At 31.4% G+C, this 17,435-nt stretch overlaps 1 protein-coding gene across 1 annotated transcript in view; it reads right to left on the reverse strand.

Moving 5' to 3' along the window:
• Positions 1-15,742, reverse strand: part of LOC130894030 (uncharacterized) — an 83,811-nt gene extending 68,069 nt beyond the window's left edge. The window contains exon 1 of the mRNA XM_057800547.1: positions 15,295-15,742. The gene's annotated coding sequence lies outside the window, so the exon portion shown is untranslated. The remainder of the gene's footprint in view (positions 1-15,294) is intronic.
• Between the last annotated feature and the right edge of the window lie 1,693 nt (positions 15,743-17,435).

Genomic DNA, 17,435 nt, shown 5'->3' on the forward strand with positions numbered 1-17,435 from the left:
CCATTCAATAAAATAATTGTTCAATATTCCTTTAATTTTTATCGCTATATATTCTTATTTGACGAGCTGGCACTGGTAAATACATAATTTACAGTTAATTCTCAAGTAGTACCTAATCAAATGGATTCATTCATTGATTTCAACAATCCACAATAGTTGTGTCTAACCGACCACTTATCAGATATTTATTGCAGATGCCGAGAAGAATTATGATTATATTTAATACCAATGGACATAATTAACTCTGAATAATAGAGCAGGGTCTCTTTATTGAAATAAATACCAAGGTTAACAACTCTCAAAAGTAATAAAAGTGTCAAAAAGTTTTTGTCAAGGATGCAGGCACAAAACCATCTTGCAAATAACCTACTTATGATATCATATATTTATACCCATCCAACCTAGGAGTGCCTTATGAATGTATAGGTATTACACAGATTATATCGTTAACATAAATAGTTCATTAAAATGTTACAATTTTAGTACCCTTATGGTACTTTGTATGGTTCCACCCCTTGTATTCCGGCCGCCACCTTAAATAAAGGAGTGAAAAGCTTTTTGACGATATCTCGCGAACTATAGGCTTGTTTCTACTAAGAATAGATCGGATGGCTTTGAGTTTCTAATAATTACATAAAAACATGATAATTAGTGAAGAAAAAAAAACAACTTTTCTACAAAAATGATAAAAGATTAATAATATTTTTGAAAATTAAGATCGACAAAATGAGGTGATATTAAACACCAATCAGAACCAAACAACCAAGATTGTTGACCAATGTTATAGAAGTGTTGTATGGTAGTGTAATATAGGTGGTCAGTTGGTAGCACTGATTAATGTCTGACAATTGACTCTGGAAATAATATATAAATTTTTACACTCTAGATTTTCATATTTTTTTTTTCATATTTCAGGACAACATTTAATTTGTCCAAATACTTATTATAATGTATTGTAAATAGTAACTTGGAATAACCTCACCGAATAATACATCGTCCTGTATACTGTCAAAATGAAACTGTTATTCAAGGGTACCAACCCACTACAGAATATTACTAAAAATTGCTTGAGAACGGAGTCCATTCTTACCAAAACACAGAAAATTCAATTTTCGGCGCAAATTTAAGTGAAATTGTTATTTAAGAATGATATAAATATCAGATGCTGAAGTTTAAAAAGTATCGTATAGGTACCGAAATGTAAAAAGAAGTTGGTCATACGATTTATTATGATTACTTTGGAAATAAAATATTCTAATTTAATTCTTATCCTTTTTTAATTACTCGTACACAAAAGGATTTTTCCGTAATTGCAAGATTTCACAAGTGAAGTAACTTGTCACGAACGCACAGAAAAATCTTTATTTCCAGACTCCTAATGAAAAATTGTCAACTTATATTGATGAATTTTGACGTCCTCAGATTAAAGTCAAACACTTTTCAGACAACCCTCGTGAAATTCTCAATCGGTATGTTCATAGGCCGTTAACCCGCTTAATTGAACTTCAACAATCTATTATTGGAAATTTGAAATATAATTTGGTCAACCAATTATGCAAGTGACTGTTAAATTATTTTGATATGCAATTCAATATAAATAATATCAGTCAACAATATCATGTAATAGTGAAACGTATAAATTACGAGGTGTGGCTATTAAATAACGAGACTGGTAAAGAAAAAGGGTTTTATTATAACAATTATTCTACATTCGAATTCTCCCTTTCAATATACTCCCCTCCCTTGCCACACATCTTCCCATACGTTTTTCCCATTGATCGAAGCAGTACTGGAAATCTTCTTTGGTAAGTGCCTTTAGGAGCTCTGCCGTTTTTTGCTTTACCGCTTCCATCGACTCAAATCGGGTCGCTTTCAAAGCAGATTTTTTTCTAACCTTTCAAGGAAATCTGATCCGTTGGCGTAAAAGCTTTTGGTCAGGAGTCGGATTTGTTGACACCAACTTCGCACAGACTTTTGTCATGTGTGATTCCTCGTGTTAAATTTTTCTGACCGTTTCTTTATCGGCGTTTACAGCCTTGGCAATCATCCAGTTGCTTTTTCGACGATCTGCTCGCACAATTTGGTTGATTTTGGTCACTGTTTCCATATATGGCGCCCTCTATGCTCGTAGTCTCGTTATTTAATAACAAGACCTCGTATACTTTCACATAATTCGTTGATAAGTCGGCCATTGAGTGATGTTGACATTCTTCGTCGTGGATACTAACGCATAATATGAAAAAGTTGAAATTATTAAAATTGATTAATAGGACATAATAAGAGAAAACGAACATAATAATACCAGATGATAAAAAATCTTCTTGACTGGAAAATCTTATCTAAATTAGAATTCAGTTGATATGACAGATATATTGAAAACGAATACTAATAAAAAGAAAGAATATATCACATTGTAATCATTTATTTGTAGGAATTGAGCTTACTAAGATGCTTATAAGAATCTTAAAATTTACATCTTGGATTTCGCAATTGCAAATATTTAAGTAAATTTTCATTTCTGAAGAATAATTTTTCTATTTGAAAAACATCTCTAGTGGTTGATTGAAGTTTTCAATTCAATTTTGTTTATTTTAAACTAAAAGAAGTGATGTTGGGAACTTCTGGATCAATTTTTTTCAAATACATGCTAAATTATTCACAACAATTTTTAAGGAATCGAAATATATTATAAAAGCGACAAAGTAAACTGTATCTACGCATGCCACTCTGTATATATAAATTTTGAAAAAAATTAATTTCGTTGCAACCATTCAACATAAAAACATCAAATTTTGTACACCGTACGAAACTGTTAACGGCATTAAGTAGAAGATGGTCTCAGCATTCTGAATGGTCGCTTAGCGGTGACCTAATCTTACAATTTCACAGAAATCTTCTATCAGTCATATAATTTGATATTTTTTCTTCAATTTCCATCAGGAATAACTTCTTTTTCAAACATTTTTACTCCTGTAATTTTTCATACGACTTTGTCATTTCCAATAAAAATAGAACAGAAATACAACAAAAATCAAAAATACATAAAATTTCATAATTTGATTTTTTACAGAGTAAAAAAGTTTGATAAATAAATTATTCATGATATAAAAATAAATTTCTTAAAGTCAACTAAGAGTTGAAAAACTTTTGTGAAGTTTTATGGTTAGGTCATCGCTAATCAACTCCACAGAATGGTTCCAGCTGCTTCTACTTATCATAACTTAACAGTCTTAACACTGTATCAAAGTTCATTATTTTAAGTTGAAGGGTTAAGGAAGTAATCAACTTTTTTTTCGAAAGTTTTGGTCCTGTTTTAAAACCTTATAATTCCTCAGAGATGCTAGTATAGAGGTAAATTGCCCCCAATCGACATCCGCTACGTGACGGTTCTTATATTATCGATATACAATCATTAAAACTTTTTATTTCATTGTATTCAATAATAGATAATTTTTCAACTAAAACTTCCCATGTATAGGCAGTCACTACCAGTTTAAAATAAGATAACCATCACTTTTAATTGAAACTAAGAGTTTCTAAACACAGAGAAACGCGCATTCTACGGACATGCTTTCTTAATCTCTCCTAAACTTATATGTTAATGTTGATTTGATGAATTGAAAATCACAAAAACATCAATTTATCCTTATTAAGATATGTTTGAAGATAAAACAGATAGACTTAATGACACGTCTATCTTGATTCAAATAGTTGTTAGATCACATAAAGTATTAGAAAACCTGTATGAATAACAAATCAGATAATGGATACATCACTTGATATAATTATCAAGTTTTTTTCATTCATGTAATCGAATAAAACTAAGAATAGTTGTTTCAGTGAAATAGATATATTTTTAAACACAAATTTCAAATCCTCAATCGAAAGTTTCGAGTACACTCTAATTTTTAAAGTGTCACCATTAAATAAAGAAACATCTATACAAATTCTACAGACAATATCCCAGAAGTTATCCTGAAAAATGATGAGGCAGTATGATCTGCGCGAGCATAATCCTGACGATAATCTATAGAATCGTAACCAGGTTGGTTACAGAACTAGTTGCAGTATGGTAGTGGAGCCCAAGTGGCTTAATATACTGTCATGGATAAAAGATCAAATCGAGGGCTTACTGCAAAAAGCAGTTAAGTCCAATTTTGTTAAATTTTCAACATAAAATACAGTTAATTAGGAAAACTTATTTTGAATGTTCTGAAAAAACCCTGTAATTCCATAAAATTATTTAATGTTGTTTTCAAAGCATACCATATCCTTTAAGTCCAAAGGCAATATTTTAAATACTCAAAGTACTATGCCTTTTACCAGTTCTTGCATATCCAGTAATACCAATCGATTGTTTACTGTAAAAACCTTTTAAAAAATTTTTGAGGATTTTGCTTGTAAATATCAAACTGGAAAAATTACGGATTTATGCAGTAAAAATTCTGTAATAGAACTCAATATTTTTTGGTTTAATTATTTATGAATAGCTAATCAAACGCTGAACACACAAAACACTTTAATACCGGGTTTTGGCTGCATAAAAATGTCGCAGTGACCGCAAATTAAACAGTAGAAATCGTTTCAAGTCACTAAAGCGATTCTTCCAGAATGATTTTCTCAATAGTTTAACCAAAATTCGTTACAATAGGTAAGTGTGTAGTTGTGTTCACATTTTTCACAAAATGAACGCAAAGTATTATTCCGAACATACCAAGTGTATTTCCAGAGGTGCTATGTGTGTTAGGATGGTTTTAGAAGAGAAAAATGTTATTTATGGTGATTACTTTTAACAAAAATATTGTTTTATATCGACAAATAGAAAGTTAGGTTAAGTTAATGGAATTTTGAACGAATTTATTTGCATGTTACGAGGTATCTGTTATAGACGAGTTTTTTGCCCAAAAAAGATCTTTGTCAGCTGTGCACTAGATATGATTCTATTTAGACTGCTATAAAGAAGCAAACCTTGGAAGACAGCATCCAGCAAGAAAAGAAGATGGCAACAATGCCAAAGCCGCTGATAAACAAAGATACCAAAGAGATAAGACATTTATGTGTTGTACATTTGATTTGCAGTCCGTTCTCTAGATACCTTCAAGTGACGTTAGCTAGATGTATTTCAGTATAAAGTTTTGTATGCATAATTTTACAATTTATTAGTTACGTGATGCCAGCGACGCTTTTTGTTATAGATGCACAGAGTTACAAGGAAAGCGAGGAAGCTCTGAGATAGGAACTTGTCTTCTAAAATATATCATGAAATTAGATCCTGAAATCAAGCAACTCTGTTTTTATTCTGATACCAGTGGTGGCCAAAATCGAAACCAGAATATAGCCGGACTTTTTTATATTAGATTCAGGTTACAAATTTGCACACTATTGAATACAAGTTGCTAGAAAGTGGACATACATTCATGGAAGTTGAAAGCATGCTTAGTGCCATAAAAACAACAAAAACAACAAAAAAGTATGTTCTTGTTTACAATTTTCAAGATAGGTTGAATATTTTTAAACTAGCAAGATCCAATCTCCTATAAAACAAGAAGAGTTCTGCTTATTAAGTTTCCCAAATGCCATTTTCATATTTAAGAGATTTGACGGATTTATCCCAAAATATAATCAAGAATAGAAACAAGAAAACAGAAGAGAAACAGTCAATTGGTTGAAAGTGGAATGTTTTAGGTACGAAAAAAACAGGCCAGCAGATTTTAAGGACATGTTTTTGGCAAAGGGCGTCCAAAGGATTTTCAAGAAATAAATCTCAAGAATTTATATTCAAAAGCACTTCCTACACCACAGAAGAAAAAAATAAATTATTGCAGTTGTGCTAGAAAGGAGACATTCTTTTTTGCAGTTTACTAACTTTTATTCTGCAAAAATTCCTTTTTTTGCCTTGTTTTTGCTATTTTTTTATTTATATTAGGTTTTCCTATTAATATTGATATGGACAATAGTAAAAAAAAAGAAAACGTCATCTCGACGTTCTCGAGCTTGAATGAAATAATTTGAGGAAAACGAAAAATATATAATCTGACGATTCCCATAAGCCGAAGTAACAAAAAACCGTCGATAAAATTTAATACTTTCATTCGTTCGTGAGAGCTACAGACAGCTTTGTTCACGGGTCAATTTAGAATCAATTCTGAATCAATTGGTAACCAATTTAGGATCGATGCACATGCTTAATTAGGAATCTATTTAGAATGCTGATTTACCACAAACGATTTAAGGACCAGAAGTAGTTTATCTATCAATCGTGACGTTTTTCGTTCCTTTGTTTTTGTCGTTTACAGTTTAAATTTAATGAAATAACTTTTTTTTCTAATGGTAAATAATAAAAAGTTCTCTAACAAATATACTGATTGTGAGAATACATTTTTTATCCACGACTGTTAAATAATGTACCCATTATATCTACGCTTGATCGAATTAAATGATATCCATTAATATAGAAATTATGTGTAATGAATTATTAATCACTGCTGTCAGATGCTTCTTTGTTTTGCTAAAAAAAATCGGTTTTTATGATTATATCACGTAAAACACTACTAAATATTTCCAATTTAGTTCTGTATACATAAAAAGAATTTAATTTTTCTTGACCAGATTGAAACCCATGACCTGCAGAATTAATGCACGGAACATTAGCACATTAATTTTTTAAGCTTATTTTGAGAAAAATACCCTTTAATAGCGTGTTTTTTAGTTTTTTAAAACTAAATTTATTTAAATATTCATTTAGCAGTGATGGATATACTTTTGATTTAGATTCGTAACCAAGATCCATATTTGTACTCACATAAATTTACCCCTTCGATTTATTCAATTTATGCGTAGTTGATTGGTTGTATTGAAATAAATGCTAAACATTTTTTTCTATTATTTCAATTTTACTTAGTTAATATCTGTTATACATTCATTTTATGTGGGTTTAGCACCAAGATGCCTGCATTAATGTTACTACTACATGCTTACAACAACAAAACGACATTAGTTTTTGAAAAATATATATTTTTCAAAAACATTCTCTCATAAAAACAAGTATCTTACTCAAAAATAAGCACTTTTTTAATTACATGCTATTTCATAATCAAATAATTGATAATTCAAAAAAATAAAAAATATTCTTCTAGATAATCGTTAGATTATGAAATCTAGGAGATAAAGATGAATCATATATATTTGTTGAATTCTTTTTGTATATTATAATAATGGCTATGTGATTGCATCTCATTAAAATCGTCACATTATTGATTCACTTAAAACCCACTTAGATTCTCTGAGACGCTGGATTAAATTTTCTTTTTTTTTCAACCCTTACATACGCTCAGAGAAATAATCAGTGGAACAAAGGAATAGAAGCTACCATTAGCAATAGCAATTGAAGCCATCACTGTTCAAGATGGTGATAGTTAGTATATGTAAAAAACATTTACTATAAGTTATTTACATTAAATTGATGAAACCTCTTAGAAAATCTGAGGACCTCGATTAATATAACGCTCAAGTAAATCCCCATGTAGCATCGTGGACTCACCTACAAGTACAATCGACCACATTAGCATGCTGCTGAATTGAAAAAAACCTTTTTTTGAATTTTATTTTGATGATTGATTTGTCAAACATGAAATTATAACAGTAATTTTAAGCAAATGGGTCTCACACTTTTTTATTTGAAAAATTCAGTCTTTTATTGTCGAGGTTCCGGGACAATATATACTCTATAAAACGAAAAATCATTTTTTTAATGAATGAAATCGATTGTTTTACAGCAACACAATGTATATTTTAATGAATTTCTGTTGCATAATGCTAGATATTTCGTTTTTATCAGGAAGAGCTTGGCATTAAGATAACGATGTATACTGCGGTTGTATATCTTGAAAATCACCTTGAAATCATTTTTTAGAAATGTTATTATACCGCAATACAATAAAAAACAATGCAATCCGCAATAAAATAAACAATAAACCTTATCTTTACGACTTTTAAGCATTCAAAGAATTAAATGATCACTTGGTGTCTGACGATAAATATTCAACATTTGCACTAAAGATTATGCAGATTTCTAAACATGAAAAATTTTTACAATTTAACAAAATAAATTTGGATATTATAGTTGTGAAATCTATTTAATATGAATGAAAATATTTCTTGGAAACGAAAATTTTTCGCTAAATTTAACTTGAAAAAAAAACAATTTTTGACCTGATAACCTTGAGATAGCTCATTTTCAATCTAATCGAATTAAAAAAAATAAAAAATAACAGAAATAAATTCAGAAATGCCCATTTCTGACCAAATTCAATTGAAAAAGCACTTTCAGCACTTAGAAAAGCTAGTTATCAATAAATTCAATTCGAAACATATAATTTTCGATACAATTAAACTTAGAAAAAATAATGTTTAAATCAATAAGACTAAACAAGCTCAATTTCTACCAAATAACTTTGAGAAAGGTCATTGTTGACCTAATACCCTTGAGGACGCCCTTTTGATTCAATAAAACATCAAAAAATTAAGAAACGACAAAAATAAATTCATAAATTTCACTTTGAAAAACAGTTCCTAACCTATCTAAACACAAAAGAGTAAAAAAAAGCTCATTTTTGATTAATTCAACTTGAAACACACAAATTTGTATATAATAAAACTTATAAAAATTAATCGTTAACCCAAGAAGCCAATTTAAACCAAACTATATTCCATTTTACACAAAAGCGACCTTGAAAAAATCAATTTTTCATCCGAGAAACGACGATTTTGAACAAATTAAATATTTTCGAACAAATTTGTGACTAAGTCGAACAAATGTTAGTGAGATTATCCCTAGAGAAACCACTTTGTTGTTAGGATAAACGTCACATCCTCCTCCGTTGCAGCAAATATGGTGGTGTTATCAGCGTAGCGCACTCAACTTGCTCATTCGACCTTACCAACAATAACTCCAGCCTCCCATTCATCTAGAGAGTTCCTTATTACAGCTTCGCCATAAATGTGCAACGGTGTAGGTAATGAAACACACTATTGCTCACACCTTTTTGTGAGTGGGTCTCGTCTCATCATATCTTCTACTTTAGCTGCAGCGGTTCTTTCCAAATAAAAACTTGAATAATTTGGACCACCTACTTGGTTAAAGACTTTCTAAAACGAATTCCAGTTGATAAACTCGAAAGATTTGTTGGGGTCTTTAAAGCATAGGCACATTATATTCCTGACATTTTTCTATTATTAGTCTACTGTTGACAATTTAATTTCAGGTGCATCTATCCTTCATAAACCGGCATGTATCCTTGCAATTTTATTATTCGCTTAGTATTTAAAGCGATTGTTTATAATTGAATATGTAGAAGCACTTTGCTTGTGTGTGACAGCAGCGAGAGTGTGCGATAATTACTATATTGTTGATGTTAAGTAAAGTTTTTATTGTGGAGTGAAATCATAATCGATGTTGTCCAGTCTTTGGGCTAAATTCGTGTCTTCCTTAGTAAATAACATATTTAGTGTATGATAATAATATTGTTTCTTAATTCTTTAAGATGTGATTTCATCAATTCCTGATTATGTTTTTCGGTTTTTTATTGGCTTCGTTTACATCTCCGTGTCTCTAGTTCAATTTTTGTGTTGGTTTGTTGTTGTGTGTCGTTTTTTTGCTCGTTCCAATATAGCAGCATGTCATTTTCAACCTCAATAGTTCATGTTTTTTCCTTGGAATCTCTCGCTATTTGCTTATTTTTTTATAAGCTTCGTTCTTCTCATTTTTACGACAGTTCTTTTGTACAATCTATTGAGATGTCTAATAGTGTACGATAATTACTATATTATTGAGTAGAGTTTTTATTGTGGAGTGGAATCATAATCGATGTTGTCCAGTCTTTAGGCCGAATTCATGTCTTTTATATTATGTAACAAATTTTGTATATGATAATAACATTTCTTCTTAATTCTTTAAGCTCTGATCTCATCAATACCTTGTTATGTTTTTTATTGGCTTCTTGTACATCTCCATTAAGTATCTCGGGCTCAATATCCGTGTTGATTTACTGTTGGGTGTCGTTTCTTTACTCGTCACAATTCAGGTATTTGATAACAAGTTTTTGGACAGCGCTTATGCTATGACATACTACACGTTGGGCCTAACACAAAAACATGGCAATGAAGCGTCCATTATCTTCCGCATCGTCTAAACTGAAAAGTATTAAGTTATATATAAGATTTGCGTCGAAGATCCCATAACTTTTGCCAATAGATATTGTTCATCTGAAGCTTCGTATAATAATGTTGTCATTTGTTCTAACGTTGATACCCTGGACTTTTTTGATAAATAATGCTTCAAAAAAGCAATATTTTTTTAATTTTTGCCAGCAGTTTCTTTTATAGCTTAGCAACTCTTTACCATCAAGAACCGACACCATAACGTGGAAAATTCCATATATTGGCTTTTTTGCCAAAATAAACTATAATATGGAAATGTTAGTCATTATGATTATTATGATTACTTGGGAAATAAGACATTCTAAATTTTATTCTTGTCCTTTTTTTCGTTGTTTTCGGATAAGTATAATAAAAAATGTTGTTAATTACATGACTTTTCTGTAATTGCATGAGTTTAATAACTTGTTACGCACGCACAGAGAAATCTTTATTTCCAGACTCTTAATGAAAAATTCTCAACTCATATTGATGAATTTCGACATCCTCAGATTAAAGTCGAACACTTTTCAGACAATCTTCGTAAAATTCCCTATCGGTATATTCATAGGGCGTTAACCCGCTTAATTGAACTTCAACAATCTATTACTGGAAATTCAAAATATAATTTGGTCAACCAATTATGCAAGTATTTGGTAAATTATTTTGATATGCAATTCACTATAAATAATATCAGTCAACAATATCATATAATAATGAATCGTATAAATAACGAGGAATTATTAAATAACGAGACTGGTTACGAAAAAAGGTTTTACTATAAGAATTATTCTTCATTCGAATTCTCCCCTTCATCTTTCCATACGTTTTTTCCATTTATCGAAGCAGTACTGGTAGTCTTCTTTGGTGAGGGCCTACCAGAGCTCTGCCGTTTTTCTCTTCCTTTTAAAGCAGTTTTTTTTAGTTTTTCTAACCTTTCGAGGAAATCTGATCCGTTGACGCAAAAGCTTTTGGTCAGGAATCAGATTTTTTGGCACCAGTGTCACACAGACTTTTGTCATGTGCAGTTCCTTGTGTAAAATTTTTTTAACCGTTTCTTTATCGGCGTTTACAGCCTCGGCAATTATCCGGATGCTCATTCGACGATCGACATGCGCATTTGGTTGATTTTGGTCAATGTTTCCAGAACTGAAACAGTCACAGAGCGACCTGGGCGACCTTATACCAGACCAGGTATAACAAAATGATTTCATTGAGAATAATAATTCAACCAGTATAATTCTACAAAACATATCAAGAGTGTCATAGATCAAATCATAACCACAAATTCAGATAAACCTCTTCGTATATGCCAATAATAATTATAAGGATTCCAAGATTTTCGGAGGATCTCGAATTGATATTGTCTTCAATAGCTACACTGATTCATCGTTTCTTCTATAGAGCAGAAAATGAGATCATTCATAATAAATGAACTCTAAGTTGATGTGAACATCTTCCACGCATACATCCATTTGTTTAATATCTCTTGAGGTTTGATAACATAATATGTATTCGTATGTCATGTTTCATAGTGTATTTATTCAAGACCTTTGCTAGTCTCCTTAATTTTGAAACCTTTTTACGCGTGAATAATAAAACAGATTTAGCGTGACGACTCTTCCTTTTATATCTGCTCTAATAAGTTTAATTGGAATCATTAAGAAATATAGGGTAATATCCTAAATGCATCAATATTTCTACTGCTGGAAAATTTTCTATTGCCAACATAATAATTCGGCTTGAAGGAAAAAAGCGAATATTGATGGTTTTTTTAACGAAACGAATGTAGAAGGTTCTTATCTATTACTACAATCGAGAATGATAACTTCTCGTTTTTTCACCCACCGGCAACTTTTCCCATGAAAACATAAATTTTAGACGGAAAATGTTATTTTGGCAGTATGGTGTGACAAACGCCCTAGTAATGGTTAATATTATTTATATTGAAAAGTGGATTGAAGTACATTAGTAAAATTACTAAAAATATCTGCTTCTTTTTTATTTAAAAACTTTACTGACTTGACAAACATGCTTCGTACTCTCAGTTATTTACTCTGTATAGAAGTCAGTTATAGTATCAAATATTTCACGCGTCTATCAGTGTCGAGTGATTAAAACATTCACGGCTGATTTAAATAAATTTCCAATATAGAATCTGTTATGTCATCAATTCTAGAGCATTATAGTTATCGCACTTGCATTTGGAAAAATAACCAAATCAATTTCATATAGTATCGTTGAAACAAGGTCATATTGAGATTACAATGTTCGTTTATGATAATGGTATATAATAACATGTAAAAGTATGAACCTATAGCGTCTAATTTGTTTAAATTCGAGATTATACTAAATTTATTAATAGTTTTGAACATTAAAGAAAAGTAAAGTTCAACCTATTTACGCTATTTATTTTGTTTCACACATTTAGTTCATTGAAATGTTCAATTTAAGGACCGAATATTACATTTTTTAGAGGACGCTATTTTATTTTTGGGACATGTGGGGGTGGATAGAAGCTTAATCTCAAGTTTGTCCGATATCTCGGAAACTATGCGTCTTACAAAACATTCGTGAAGACATAATTTGTTTCAAATTATTTTGCCTACAGATATGTTAATATAACTTTTCCCCCCAAATCTACAATTAAAGAAGTTATAAGTAAAAATTTTGGTTTTGACATCACCTGTTACACATATGACTTCTATTTCTGATATTAACAGTTTTCCAGGTGCTAAATTTCCAATAATTTTTCGGTTAGAAAAGTTACCCCACATTTTGTTTCTTTTTTATTTCAGAAAATAGTGGAACGTAAAAAGACAAGTGGGTGAACGGCGTTATAAAGATTATACCGTAGAACAATTGCGTAGAGCTGTTCTATTGATTAAAAGTAATAAGTAAGAAATACAGAACAGAAGCATCCAAAATCTTCAATATTCCTAGAAGACCCCTAATAAATAAAGTTAGAAGAAAACATGAAGGTCCTGTTGGAGCACCTTAGCTAATCGCCCTGAAGATTGAACGGTCCATTTTCGACGTTGTAATAGCCAGCTCCGTATATGGCTGCCCTCAACCATAACAGAATTACGAGTAGTGTTGAAGAGTCATTTATACAAAGAAAATTTCCGCCTAGACAAGTTTAAAGATAATTTTCCCCGTAGACTGGTGCAAGAATTTTATTCATAGACACAAGCATGAATTATCCAATAGACAGTGCCAAAATATTAAAAAAGCAAGAGCTAAGAAAACAGATGAAGAAATGAACAATTACTTTGATAATGTAGAAAGAAACGTGCCAGGAATTTTACCTGGTTCGACCGTTAACTACGACGAGACTAATCTGATAGACGATCCCGGATAGTCAAAATGTATTTTCAGAAAAGGAATTGAATACCCTGAAAACATTAAGAGCTTAACAAAGTCCACAATATCCGTCATGTTTGTTGCCGCTGCAGATGGATCTTTGTTTTCCCCATAAGTTTTGTATAAGGCGGGGAATTTATTTGATTTCGAATTTATTTGATTTCTGGTGTATCGGGGGAACTCGATATAATACGACGAAATCTGGATGGATCTGGATGGTTATACCGTGGGCCAAAAAAATTGATGGGCACAAAGTTTTAATCGGAGTCATTTTAACATAACAATCATCAGAGAGTCTCAAAGAAATAATATTATATTTATCTTTCTACCCTCAAAGTCAACACACTTGAGACCAACTTTGAATGTAAGCTTCTTTAAGCCCTTGAAGGTAGTTTGGCGCCGTATAATAACAACCTACAAAACTAAAAATTCATGAGACAGTATAGTAAACAAAAGCACTCCTCATTTACTGAAAAAGCTTATTGAAGAAATAAAATTAAAAGATGAACAAATCATTCAAAATAAAATATTTGAACGAAGACTGATATTAGCGAGACCTTGTTGGATTTCCTTAATGAAAATAGGGTTCCTTCAAAAACAAGCAACCCAAAGAGAAAGAAGATGATAAGAATTGAGCCTGGAAAATCTGTTGCTAGTGAGGATTTCATGATAAGTATTCCCATAGAGAATAAACTTGATAAAGAAATTGAATAATATGACTGGATCATGGAAAGTGAATTTGAGAACAATTTAGAATTAGATGAAGTAAATGATTTTCACAAGATTGATGACCGCAATGACGAGCCTCAAGCCCATTGCTCCCGTGATATTGTAGCTAGTAAGACTGAAGATGAATCGAAATAAGTTGAAACTAAAAATTCCGATTCTCTACTTGTAGCTTCTTTAGAGAAAAAACAATGCAATGCATTTTGTTACACAATTTATTGACAAAAAACACTGTTGTATCGTAAAGTTTTTAATAGTAGAATCACAAAACAATTTTTGTTTTCCCAATATCGATGACACAGGTCTCATTCTTGAACATGATATTCTAACTAGCTTAGAATCTCCAAAACTTGCATATCGACACCAAGACAAATTTTTACATTCGGAAATTTTGATTTTTCCAAATATAACATTATTTATTAATAATTTATAAGAGTTGTTTGTTGACTTGCGAAAAGGTAAACGTTCCTTTATTTCCTTAGAAATATACATTTTTAATCTAATAATGAATTATGTTTATTATGCCAGTCGGCAAAGTAACCCCAAAGTCGAGGTATGTTTGTCAACTTTTTAAACTTTAAAAAAATTTGGTTCTAATTTTTTATGGTATCTAATTAGATAACTATGTAGCCAAAGTATCAAATTTTCATAAAGTTAAAGCGGGCTTTATAATTCCCCGCAGAACCATAGATATTAAAAACAAACATTTCGTTCAAAGTAACCCCAAAATTTAATTCTTAAATGCTATAAATATTAATATAAAAATTATGATATCGACATTCTTAATTCTTTTGATCCCAATTTATATCCTAGTAAAAATTCATTTATACTCTAAATAAATTATATCCGTTCCAAATAACAGTTTAATACTTGGTATTTAAGTTATTATTGCTAATCAACAAAACTGGAAACGCGCTCAAAATATTCGTCCCGATTTTTTGTTTATCTTTATTGTTTCAAAACTAATATAATTATCTAAATGAAATACATGGTTCAAAATAAAAAACTTACTAGTTCAAATCACACCACTGCAACAACAAGATCGTAAAACCGAAAAAAATATATTAGACGAGACGTTCACAAAAAGCAATCACACTTCGTTCCGCTTGTGATGCACAACCGTCTTCGATTTGAACTGAAGTATCGCGAAGCGGGAAGTGTGTTCATTCCACACCCGAAAGATTCTCCGCAAGTTTTCGGTCCGCAAATTATTTTAGCCAACAAAAAATCAATCGCGCACTATAGTCGAAAGCAACGGCACTAAAATCAATCAATTTTTTAATCCATAAATTTCTTACTTAAAAAAATGCGGCTTATTCGGGACGATGACAGTATTGTATTATATTTGAACTTGTTGAATTGATGGGAGCGTTTACCAGACTGCAAGTCTTGCAGTATTGTAGGAGAGATCGCTGTGTTCCTGTTATAAATGTCGCAATGTGTTACATTAGTGAGTGTCTCTCGATACCAGTGGGCTTTTTCCTCGCGGACAATACAATAATAACATTTTAGGCCAGTCAACATCGCTTCACTTCATGCTATATACGCAAATAATTGAAAAAAAAAAATTCTTTGCAATTAATGACATATTACGTACTGACTTTTTCAAACAAAAAAGTCATTCAGTGGCTATACTTCCGAACTTGCCGGTATAGAATCTTAATGATAAAAGAAAGAGTTAATTTCTAACATCGGGAACATCGATAAATGAATTATGTTAGCTCTAAAACGCCAAATTAGCGTCTTTAATTATGATTGGAACAAGATAGATACTGAAGTATCTCCCACCAGCTGGCGGTAGCGGTTGCATAGAGATAATAATTCTGAAATTCGTGCACTTATACTTGACGAACTTTGAATATTTTCATTGACTAATGAAGTAACTATTTCAATCCAACGTGTATGGGATAACTTCCATGAATTGTTACATAAAAAAACAGCCTGCAAGGTGGGTCTCGCAATTGTTTAATGTTGATCAAAAGAATACTTACATTTAAAATTCAAACGGAGTTAGGATTATACCTCAGAAAACAAACAGAGCAAGATTTTGAGTGTTTGGGAATTCTAAAGATTGAATATTGATTCATTATTTTAAAAAAGGATAGAACTGATTATACTGGATTGTTGACAAGTTTGATGTCGTGTTTGTTGAAGAAAAGTACTTTGTTGCACCATCGGAGCGCAATGTGCATTCTGCGTTAAACATTACTACAAAAATGGCGATTCGTGCATTATTGTTCGGCGTTTTTTTCGACGTTAGTTTGAATTACATGACATATATCAGTGTCCGAGGGAAAGTGTGATTAGATCGTGGGTCAGAAAGTTTGAAGCTAATGGTTCGACTCTCCATCAAAAGTCTACGGGACGTCCAGGATCAATAAGAACAGAAGACACAAGTTCAACATAATCCTGGTCTATCGACTCGCCAGCGATCAGCCGAACTTGTGGTATCCAGAACATCTTGGCGTCGCATTTTGTCGAAAAATCTGAATTTACATCCGTATAAAATTCGACTTGTGCAGAAATTACAGCCAAATGATTTAATTTTAAGTCGAGCTTTTGTTGGAATAATGTTGGAACGCTTTCAGAATTTCAATAATATTCTGTTCTCCGGCGAAGCCCATTTTCACTTAAATGGACATGTCAATAGACAGAATTGCCGTTACTGTGCTGCAAAAAACCCACGTGCAAAAGAGAGAGAGAGAGAAATGCTTTATTGTTAAACATTTTTAACAATCTGTAGACAAAAGCTTGTAAAAACTAGAAAACAAACATAGATAGATACAAATAAAATACAAATAAAATCAAACTTCAATATACAGAAGAAAACCACAATTATAGGTAATAGTAATAGGAAATAATTAGTATACAAGTCCATTAGTCCATTACATATATTATATAGATTTCCATTGGCAAGTGATTGTGCATTATTTTTGAATTGAGAAGTTCAGAGCCCTCAACGAATTCTGAACGCGGAGTAGGTAGGTAAAGTTCGTGCTCTGCGTTCCGAAGTTGATAGCCGTGCAACGATCTTAATGAAATTGAAGAAGCACGCTCATGAATTAGGTATAAGAGATGATTAACGAAGAAAGAGTCAGAATTCTTAATCTTTTAAAGAAGTCCTTGTAGTGAGCCCTGCTGTTTAGTTCGAA

The sequence above is a fragment of the Diorhabda carinulata genome, chromosome 5 (genome assembly GCF_026250575.1).
Source record: "Diorhabda carinulata isolate Delta chromosome 5, icDioCari1.1, whole genome shotgun sequence".
In the NCBI taxonomy this organism is placed as follows: domain Eukaryota; kingdom Metazoa; phylum Arthropoda; class Insecta; order Coleoptera; family Chrysomelidae; genus Diorhabda; species Diorhabda carinulata.